Source organism: Macrobrachium nipponense, chromosome 1 (assembly GCF_015104395.2).
Source record: "Macrobrachium nipponense isolate FS-2020 chromosome 1, ASM1510439v2, whole genome shotgun sequence".
In the NCBI taxonomy this organism is placed as follows: Eukaryota; Metazoa; Arthropoda; class Malacostraca; order Decapoda; family Palaemonidae; genus Macrobrachium; species Macrobrachium nipponense.
Genome location: NC_087200.1, coordinates 72,041,036 through 72,051,035, shown reverse-complemented (window position 1 = coordinate 72,051,035; position 10,000 = coordinate 72,041,036). Strand labels below are relative to the sequence as shown.

The following is a 10,000-nucleotide window of genomic DNA, read 5'->3' as shown; positions in this document are numbered from 1 at the left end:
GTACAGAAGAAACTCGTACATATATATAGTATATATATGTATACATATATATATATATATATATATATATATATATTATATATATATATATATATATATAATATATATATATATACACATATTTATTTCAGGACCGCCTCAAGTCCCTGCCACCCTTAAGGTGAATTGCTGCTCACGTAATTTAAATGCAAATAAAGCTCATTAACTAAAATTCCAGAGTTTTATGTAAATTCTCCCCTTCAGTAATATCTGCCTTCAGCCATAGATTTTGTTTGTTGTAACCTCGTTCTCTCATACAAGCCTTTTTAGTAGGAATGCCAGAAAGTCACATCCTCACATTTAATACCGAGGGGACGAGAGATTTACGACTATATATATATATATATATATATATATATATATATATAGATATATATATATATATATATATATAGATCTATATTTATATATATATATATATATATATTATATATATATATATCTAGTATATATATCTATTATTATATCTATATCTATATATCTATATATATCTAGATATATATATATATATATATATATATATATATATATATATATATATACTATATATATATATATATATATATATATATATATATAAATTAATAGTATATTACCATATATATTATATGACTGTGAAATATTTTCTGTTAAAACAGAATTCCATCTAACAAAAGGAGCCCACAAAATCGCCTAAATATAGTAGAAAAGGCGGTATTATGGAGAACAACTGTTTCCCGCTTCAGGGAGTTAGAGAAAAGCCGTCCCGTAGGGGGGCTAGTGCCGTCATTGCACCTCATGCGGTGCACTGTAGGCATTACTTAAGGTTATTTGCAGCGTGCCGTCGGCCCCTAGCTGCAATAAATTTCGTTTCTTTTACTGTACCTCATTTCATATTCCGGTTCTTCCATCTTACTTTCCACCCTTTCCTTACAATTGATTCATAGTGCAACTGCGATGTTTTCCTCCTGTTACACCCTTCAAACCTTTTGCTTTAAATTTCTGTTTTAACGCTGAATGATCTCATTGGTCCCAGTGCTTGGCCTTTGGCTTAAATTCTAAATTCTTTCGTTCATCCATACAGAAAAGCGGTATTTATACCAAGAGATCCAGAGGTCAGCCGTTACGTAAGTCTAAGCCCATCTTGAATTATTGCTATGGTTAATAGCAATTGTAATGTTCATGCACTTCCTACGTTGTTCTTTATTTTCATCATTTTTTCATCCTTAATGTGCTATTTTTTCTTACCCTTTTTTGACGCGCAATTTCTTCTTGTTACATGTTTAATAATAATAATAATAATAATAATAATAATAATGTTCTAAAGGGCCCACAATAATACAAAGTGTAAAAAGTCCGTGTATAATTTTGAAGACTGTAAAGTCTTCAAAATTATACACGGACTTTTTACACTTTGTATTATTGTGGACCCTTTAGAACATTATATATACTCTCGTGATAGAGAGTTTTTCCCTAATAATAATAATAATAATAATAATAATAATAATAATAAAATAATAATGATGAAATAAAAAATGTTAGCCTGAATGCCTTTTGTTCCTGCCATTCTGGGTAACAAAATGTATAGTCCAAGAGGAGAATTTCATCTCTAATTATTCACGGCGAACAGGAAAGCCGAAGTTGGTCTGTAATGGAAGTAGGCAAACTTACGGTTTAGAGAGGAAACTTGAGTCTGAAGGTTACATGGAATTCCCCTTTGCAGGGCAGACCTCGTAGACTTCATCAATATTAATTCTGGCTAAGGAGTAAGAATATCTACAAGAAGATGATGTTGATGAAGACAACCTTTTTATTGGAATTTATCTTTTCAGTAAATATTTCGATTTTAGTTTTCTGTAAATGAACGCTATTGAAATGGCTTTGTCTGTCCGTCCGCACTTGTTCTGTCCGCCCTCAGATCTTAAAAACTACAGTGGCTAGAGGACTGTAAATTGGTATGTTGATCATCCACCTTCCAATCATCAAAAATACCAAATTGTAGCCCTCTAGCGTCAGTAGTTTTTCTTTTATTTAAAGTTAAAATGAGCCATGATCGTACGTCAGGCAACGCTATGGGACAGGCCATCAGTGGGCTTTAGCTGAAAGTTTCATGATGCGCGGCTCACACAGCATTATATACACTGTACAGAAGCCTCGATTAAGCCAAAGAAACTGGTGCATTATTTGGTCATAGATATTTCATCATTAACAGTAGAAGAAAATATCGTCAATATCATTTCAAATTTCCTTTATTTCGTATTTTTATCATTCATTTTTTTTTTTTTTTTTTTTTTGCCATTGTAATCTCACGCGCCAGTCGTTTTCTAAGACGTGTTGCCAGCTTCTAGGCACCATTTCTCGTGTGGCACGGTCGGGCTCCTTATAGGGTTTTGGGTTTTATTTGTATCTTTCTGTTCTGCTTTTAATTTGTACTCAGGCTGTGTAACCAATTAAGAGAGCTATTCATTAATTGAGCATCTTTACCAAGTACGTTATCATTTCTAGTAAGACTGAGCTGGAAATCATTCTAAAACAATACAAGATCCTTTGTGCCATGCAATTAAAACTTATCCATTATTTAATTCTCAAAAAATATGCAATATCTGCCTCATTCTCCTGCTGCTATTTGTAGTAGTTGAGGCTTTTCAAGAGCATATATTCTATTACAATATCTTAAAAGCACAAGCTGAGCCATCATCCTTTATATATATCAAGAAATTTGGTGCTCTTTATCATGAGCTCAGTGTTTATTGCAGTTATGTTTAATAGACTGCGTATTCTCAGGAAAGCAGGAATTATGCAGTATGATGGGTATTCCAAAAGTTCCCGTAACAACTGTTTGTTATAATACAGATTGATGTTAACCTTGCAAGTGCTCTCTAAAGGCCGCCACTAACTTCCAGCTATAACTGCGCAGTTATGCCTCCACAGTCGGAGTGCGCAGGCATAACGGAACCCACTAACCTTCAGTTTTACCTGAACGTTACGTTATGTTAGTGGGTTCAGCTATGCCTACGCATATGCCTAAGAATAATTTCGCAGTTATAACTGATAGTTAGTGGCGGCCTTAAGGATGCTGAGAACCCCTTATATGTGTATCCTGGCTCTTGATTAAACTTTGGTATCTAATAGCAAGTATGCATACTGGAGATAATTATTGTTCTCGTTATGCCTTTTTCAGATCTAACTAAATCCAACGAAGGCAACCTTGATACCGTACGAATCCAAATTTGGTCAAATTAACTTTAGGCGCAATCTCTGAATGGATGAGCCATGCTTCAGTTATATATAATCTTCATGGCTTTGGTATTGAAGGCTGTAAAACTTATTTTATTATCAGTTTTTAAAGTGACCAGCAACAATAAGTTGTTGTTAATAGTGATTCAGTGAGCATATTCCTGGTATGTAATTATCAAGGAAGTGTTCTGGGAACTTCGTGTATTTCATCTTGCCGGATTTCGTGAGTTTTATTAGCTGTTTAGTTTAATGTCAGTTATATTTTGGGTAATTCGAATAATTTATTTGCTATCTTATTCTCGTCCATTCCTCATTTTTTAAAAAAACGGTATTATATTTTCGCTGAAGATTAATTTGCGGTAAATGATCTTTCAGGCTTGTAACATGAGAATGCTTGCTCTCTAATAATAATAATAATAATAATAATAATAATAATAATAATAATAAACCTACTCTGTGGAGATTGGAATCGCTGACCTGTGATCTGTCAAGTCAACACGTCAGCGGTTGAAATAATCAAAGAGAAGAATTGTCTTTATCATCTATTGCTGGGCAAGATTGTCTTCTAGTAATGCAATGGCAATTGTTATATCAAACTGGTCGGGTCATAATGGGCGTCATCCATACAGAGATAGAGAGAGCTGTTTTCAATGTCCGGTCAATGAAAGTAGCGAAAATTTCGAAAAAGATGCCACCTGGACGGGGCACGATTCAGAGAGCTGGTTTCATTGATTTTAGGATGAGGAACAGAGTTATGGCACAGTTGAGCCAAATTATGAAAAGAATGTTGTTTACTGATTCAGAAGAATTTAGGTAAGAGAGACTTTAAGAGCTATGTACAGGAAGAGGAGATAAAAGGAGAGACACTGAAAACAGAGGGCATTCAGAAATTGTAAACCTCCACCAATAAGGTTAGCATTGTTACCCCAAGTCCTCTTTGTTGATTTTTTTCCACCTTAATGCCATCCATTTTAAATGGTGCTCTTGAATGATATTAACAAGAAAAGAAGCAATAAGAAATACTGGCCCGGATTGAAACTTGGATCCCCATTAAAATGTAATCAGTCGTTCCCAGAAACACACTGAATTCTTGGAAAAGAAATTGTCAAGAATCCTCTTACTTTACGTAATCTTGTTAGGGGAGAGTCAGACGCAAATTGAACCAGGAACAATACTTCTTTGACGGAGGTAATCAAGAAGGACGAGCGAGAGAATTAGTTGAAATAGTCAGTGGACAAGCTTCGGGAAGACGACTCAGAGAAGTGTACTGAAGAAAAATGAAACTATTCAGCCAAGCAGAGAAGCTGATTTATTTAAATTCTATAACCACTAAAGTGTGGCCAGCAAAAAACTATTAAGATAAAAGTAATAAAAAATAAGGAAACAAATGAAATGTAAGAAAGGCAAAAGTGAGAGCTAATTGAACACATGAAGTTAAATCAGGGATATTGTAAAAAAAAAAACTTGCATTTTTAAAAGAAGTGCAATTGGATAGGAGGGGGTTTTATGTATGATGATGTTGAATTAAAGATGTAAATAACGATATAATATTATCAGTCAATGAACTTTCACTTTTAAGGGCGAGTGTCTTTAATGGTGACTGAATATACCTCTTAAGATTAATGAAGAAAAGCAGAATACCTGTAATCTCCATAAAAAGGACAAAATATGCTTAGACCTGACGGACTTCAAAGATGTATATTTTGCTATAGTTGTTGAAGGTCTTTGAATTACCTGTAACAAATGCTCTCAAATATTAAGTCCCAAATATCAATTGATATCAAATGCACTGTACCTCGGGAATAACCTACACCCAGATGTTTCGTCATCAGTAGGATTCAAACTGCCGCCTGGTTGGGAAACAGCGAAAATTTAGTGACTATGACCACATGATAGCCCTCCAAACATGGAACAAAAACTCGTATTATTTATTTCTCAGAGTTGAGAACTAATGGGAATGTGCTTAAAGCATTATCAGTGGTGAAGTAATGATCCCGAGTAAGAAATGAAAAAAAAGACATGGACGTGGGAGGATTTGAAGGGCATGTACACTTTCGAGTTATCAAAAAAGGTGGACAATTTGTGTATGGGGAAAAATTTATCTCACAAAAAAATTAGTATTTGATAGTGCCTGGTATTTTAAGAGAACAATGAAAATAGAAGTATTTAAAGTTTTGAGGAATGAAAAATTTAAGAACAAATGCCAATTACACCTAAAAGTGGTGTATTGTTGTGGGGAACAAAAGATTGCAATAAAGAAAACTAATGTCCATGAAACAGGTCATATCATGCAAAATAGGAAATGAGGGTGAGATTTACATTGTCTAAATGACAATCTTTTCTTGACAATTCTATTCGTGTGCATGAAGAGTTTTGAGGTGTTGTAAAAATGCATGACTGACATGGTGTTATTGTGTGTGTTGGGGCGGGGGAGGGGTGGGGGGTGGGAAGTGGTTGTGTGTACGTTTCCTGGTTTTACTAGAGATATTTTGGTGTTTTAAAATTATTTTAATAAACCAATATATATATATATATATATATATATATATATATATATATATATATATATATATATATATATATATATATTGTGACGAAGTGCCAAGTATCTGGTTACTACACTTACCATTCATTAATTGTTACCTCTCAAAAGCCAGACACCTGAACCCTCATCACAGGTACTAAACGACTGAATACTCTAAAGGCAACAGTGATCCCTTAACAACTTACCAGTATTGCAGAAAATTAGACTAAGTTCATCAAAACAGGTGTGAGGTAATCTTGTAAGTAATTAAATTAATCAAAGGGCATCCCTCCATCAACAACTTTAAAAGTCTAAGTATTTCCCTGATTTCAAATATCTAAGTACTTCCCTAGTTCTAAGTCACTTCAAGTTAATTGAAGGAAAACAGATCAATTACCATTCTATGTTTCTACCTAACATCAATATAATCAAATGCAAATATACTGGTTAGAAATGAAAACACTTACAAAAATTTTAAATACAAAAGTTTATTATCAAACTCAAAATTTATAAGTGAAATTTAAAGTTTAATTAATTCTTGAATCAATTAAGTAAAATTAAATCAAAATTAATTTATCACAAAATTCAAAAGTGTTAGGCAATAATTGAAATTCGGAAATTAATTCACAAGTGCTAAACAACATTAAAAGGTGAAAAGAATTCTAAGTAAATGCAAATTAATTCACAAGTGTTAAATTTAATTAAAGGTGCAATGATTAACCAATGAAAATAACTTAAGTCAATTAAATTGTGAATGCAAATGAAAATACAGAAAAATGTGGAAAATACCCAAAATTGCAAGAAGTATTAATCACACAGAATATAAAATAAAAAGACACACTTCAATAAGAAAATGGATAAATGCACAAAACAAAAATCACTTCAATAAGAAAATGAATTAATGCACAAAACATAAAAATCACTTCAAATGAAACAAACGCAAAAATTTACAATTTGTAAAAATGTAAATCTTTTCACTCAAACCATTGTAACTATTAGTTATCAGTTCTCTAAACCTTTGTATACAATAGTTATTAGTTTTTACCAAACCTTAGTAACCATCAGTTATTAGTTGCAACTAATAAAAATATAACACTCTTTACCTTGGTATACCAACTTCTTTCTTTCTTTGCTGCAGGCTTGTTTCACACTTTCACAAAACCAGGTGCCGTTACACAACATTTGTTCAGACTCCACAAAAAACACTAAATAACATTAAACAAACTCTAAGAAATATCAAATCTGAAATTTACAAGTTACGAGTGACCATTCAATAAGTACGAAATCGTTCCATTACTTTAAAATCAAAAGTGCTATGAGAGAGAGAGAGAGAGAGAGAGAGAGAGAGAGAGAGAGAGAGAGAGAGAGAGAGAGAGAGAGATCTGAACGCCTCGATTATCTAAGATGCAATGAAAAACCTCTCCCTTACAGAAGCTGGACTGGAGATGACACAAAACGTTTTGGGCAATAATTCTTTCTAGAAGCTTCGAAATCTTACGCAACTTCACATACAAAATGTGAAATGTGCATGTGGCACTCGGCAAAGACATACGCGTATGAAATCTGTCTGTTCAACAAAGACACGTACTCGACTCGATCGATCGAAGCAGAAGTCCCTTACCATACGTGATGACAGAATCCCAAAACACAACGAAAACTCGAGCTCTCTTATCAAACGTGTTGACAGATTTTGAAAAACAACTCTAGCTTTGAACGGACAAAGTAAATCTCTCTCTTTCTACATTCTATGTTATATATTCTTCTTATATATTATGTTATGCAAAATCTGAACACACATTTAAAACACCCTATTTCTAAGCTAGCTAGGAATCTGAAAAAATTTTGCCAAAATCTTATACACAACATTTTATACAATCAAAGAGCGGATATATGCATTTGAAAGTAGCAATATATAATAACATATATATATATATGTGTGTGTGTTTGTGTGTGTGTGTGTGTGGTGGATGTATTTGTTTTAGTTTGTTATGTTGTATGTTATGTTTATATTGTATGTATTGATCAATTGATGTATGTATGTATTGGGTTAGTGAAATACTTTTAAAACATCAACATATCAACGTTATGTGTATATATATATATATATATATATATATATATATATATATATATATATATATATATATATATATATATAGATATATGTATATATATTTACACACACACGCACGTAGATAACAAAGAACATGTATAAAACATTTTCGTGTATTGTGTACACTTCTTTGGGTATAAAGAAGTTCACGCACTACAAGAAAGCACTTGGTCTTTGATTTTCACCTTTGCTGTGGTTGTCCATGTACATATTTGTCATGCGGTTTGGTAACACGCACATAGTGTGTGTAGATATATATATATATATATATATATATATATATATATATATATATATATATATATATATATATATATATAAGTGATATGACTTATATAATGCTACGTGTTGTCAAAAGCGCAACTTATACTACCGTAGTCGAGGTGGGTTGATTGTCTCCCAAACCAAACGAATACTTCGCAAGAAGTATTTGAGTAGAGACGACATAAACCTTTGCCTCTCGCGGTGGTGGGGTGGAAGAGCTTCACTGACGTGCCCGGATTTGAATGTACCTGCGTTTGCGCCTAGGTACAGGTAAATCTATTATCGAGAAAAAAAATTCCCCTTCGGTTAAGCATATATGAAAATATATTAATTCCGAGGTAGAGCGAATTAGATATTAAAGGACATTGTAGCTCGATGTATATATAGTATTATATATATATATATATATATATAATATATTGATTTATATATATTTATATATTAATATATCTATCTTAATATTCTATATAAAGAAAATTTAAATGTTCGTTTTATCAAAATCTTAAATCTCCGAAAGTTTTTCGTCGATTTTTTTGAAATTTTGACACAACATTGCACTCGTGTGTGTTTTTATAGTGGGGTTTCATCCTACCTTCCCCCCTCAGAAGGGGGTGGGGTTGAGAAGGGATTGCCTGAAAGGGAGCTGGTTCTGTCCGTGAAACGAGGCTAATTATGCCCGTAGAATGCGTTACTTTACGAATTTATCATACAAAATTTTTGCATATGGCTTATTATTTGGAAAAGAATACTATAGGGTAAACATCAATGACATCAAAGAGGGTGGAGTTTGCAAAGGGCTTGGCAGAGAGAGAATGAGAGGGAGAGAAGTGAGAGAGAGTAGAAGGGGTGTTAGTGAGAAGAAAGAGGAAGAAAGGCAGGAAGAAGAGAGAGAGAGAGAAGAGGTTGAAAGGAGCCAGGAGAGAGAGTGAGGGGGTGTTAGGTAGGAGAAATTTTTATGGAAAACCCCGTGAATGAGAGAGAGGGACAGAGAAGAGAGTGACTAGTATTAGCTAGAAGAAAGATAGTAAGAGACAGTGATAGTTGGAGAGAGAAAGAGAGAGTAAGAGAAAGGAATTTTCTCTTTTCTTTCTTTTTCATTAAACCAGACTGAGCCGGGTACAGCTAGTATATATATATATATATATATATATATATATATATATATATATATATATATATATATATATATATATATATATATATATATATATATATATATATATATGTATATATATATATATCATTTATTAATTGTGTATTTCATTTCCCTTGCTGATTTTGACCAAGGGTTTTATTTGACTTCTAAAATATTTCAGCACTGTTTTAATCTCTACTTTTAAAGGGGAACCCTAATCGTACTCTTTTTGTACGTGTTCTAAGCAGTCCATGGATGGGGAGACATTTGTGAAACCCATCATGCCTGTATGGACCAAAACAGTATATTGCTTAATTAGTATGTTGACGATTGTAGTGGTCACAACCAACACTGATATAAGAACTAATGCATGGATCTTGGTCTCAACTAGATTAAGAAAAATGCACGTGCTTATCATCGCCATCACAAAATTCTTGACGAGAACCGGAATGCTAATATCTTCCGGCGGTCCGCCATTGTCAGGGGAAAAGGGTTGTGGTGTATGTATTTATATATATAGCTTAATGCTTTTATATATATATATATATATATATATAGATATATATATATATATATATATATATATATATATATATATATATTTATATATATATATAGATATATATATATATATATTTAGATACTATATATACGGTATATATACAAGCATTAAACTACATATGTCGTTTGCTATAAACTGTATGTAGGT

General features: G+C 32.6%; 1 protein-coding gene across 1 annotated transcript in view; it reads right to left on the bottom strand.

The window, feature by feature from the left end:
• Nucleotides 1-10,000, bottom strand: part of LOC135219379 (uncharacterized) — a 12,408-nt gene that overhangs the window by 1,266 nt on the left and 1,142 nt on the right. The gene's annotated exons all lie outside the window — the stretch shown is intronic.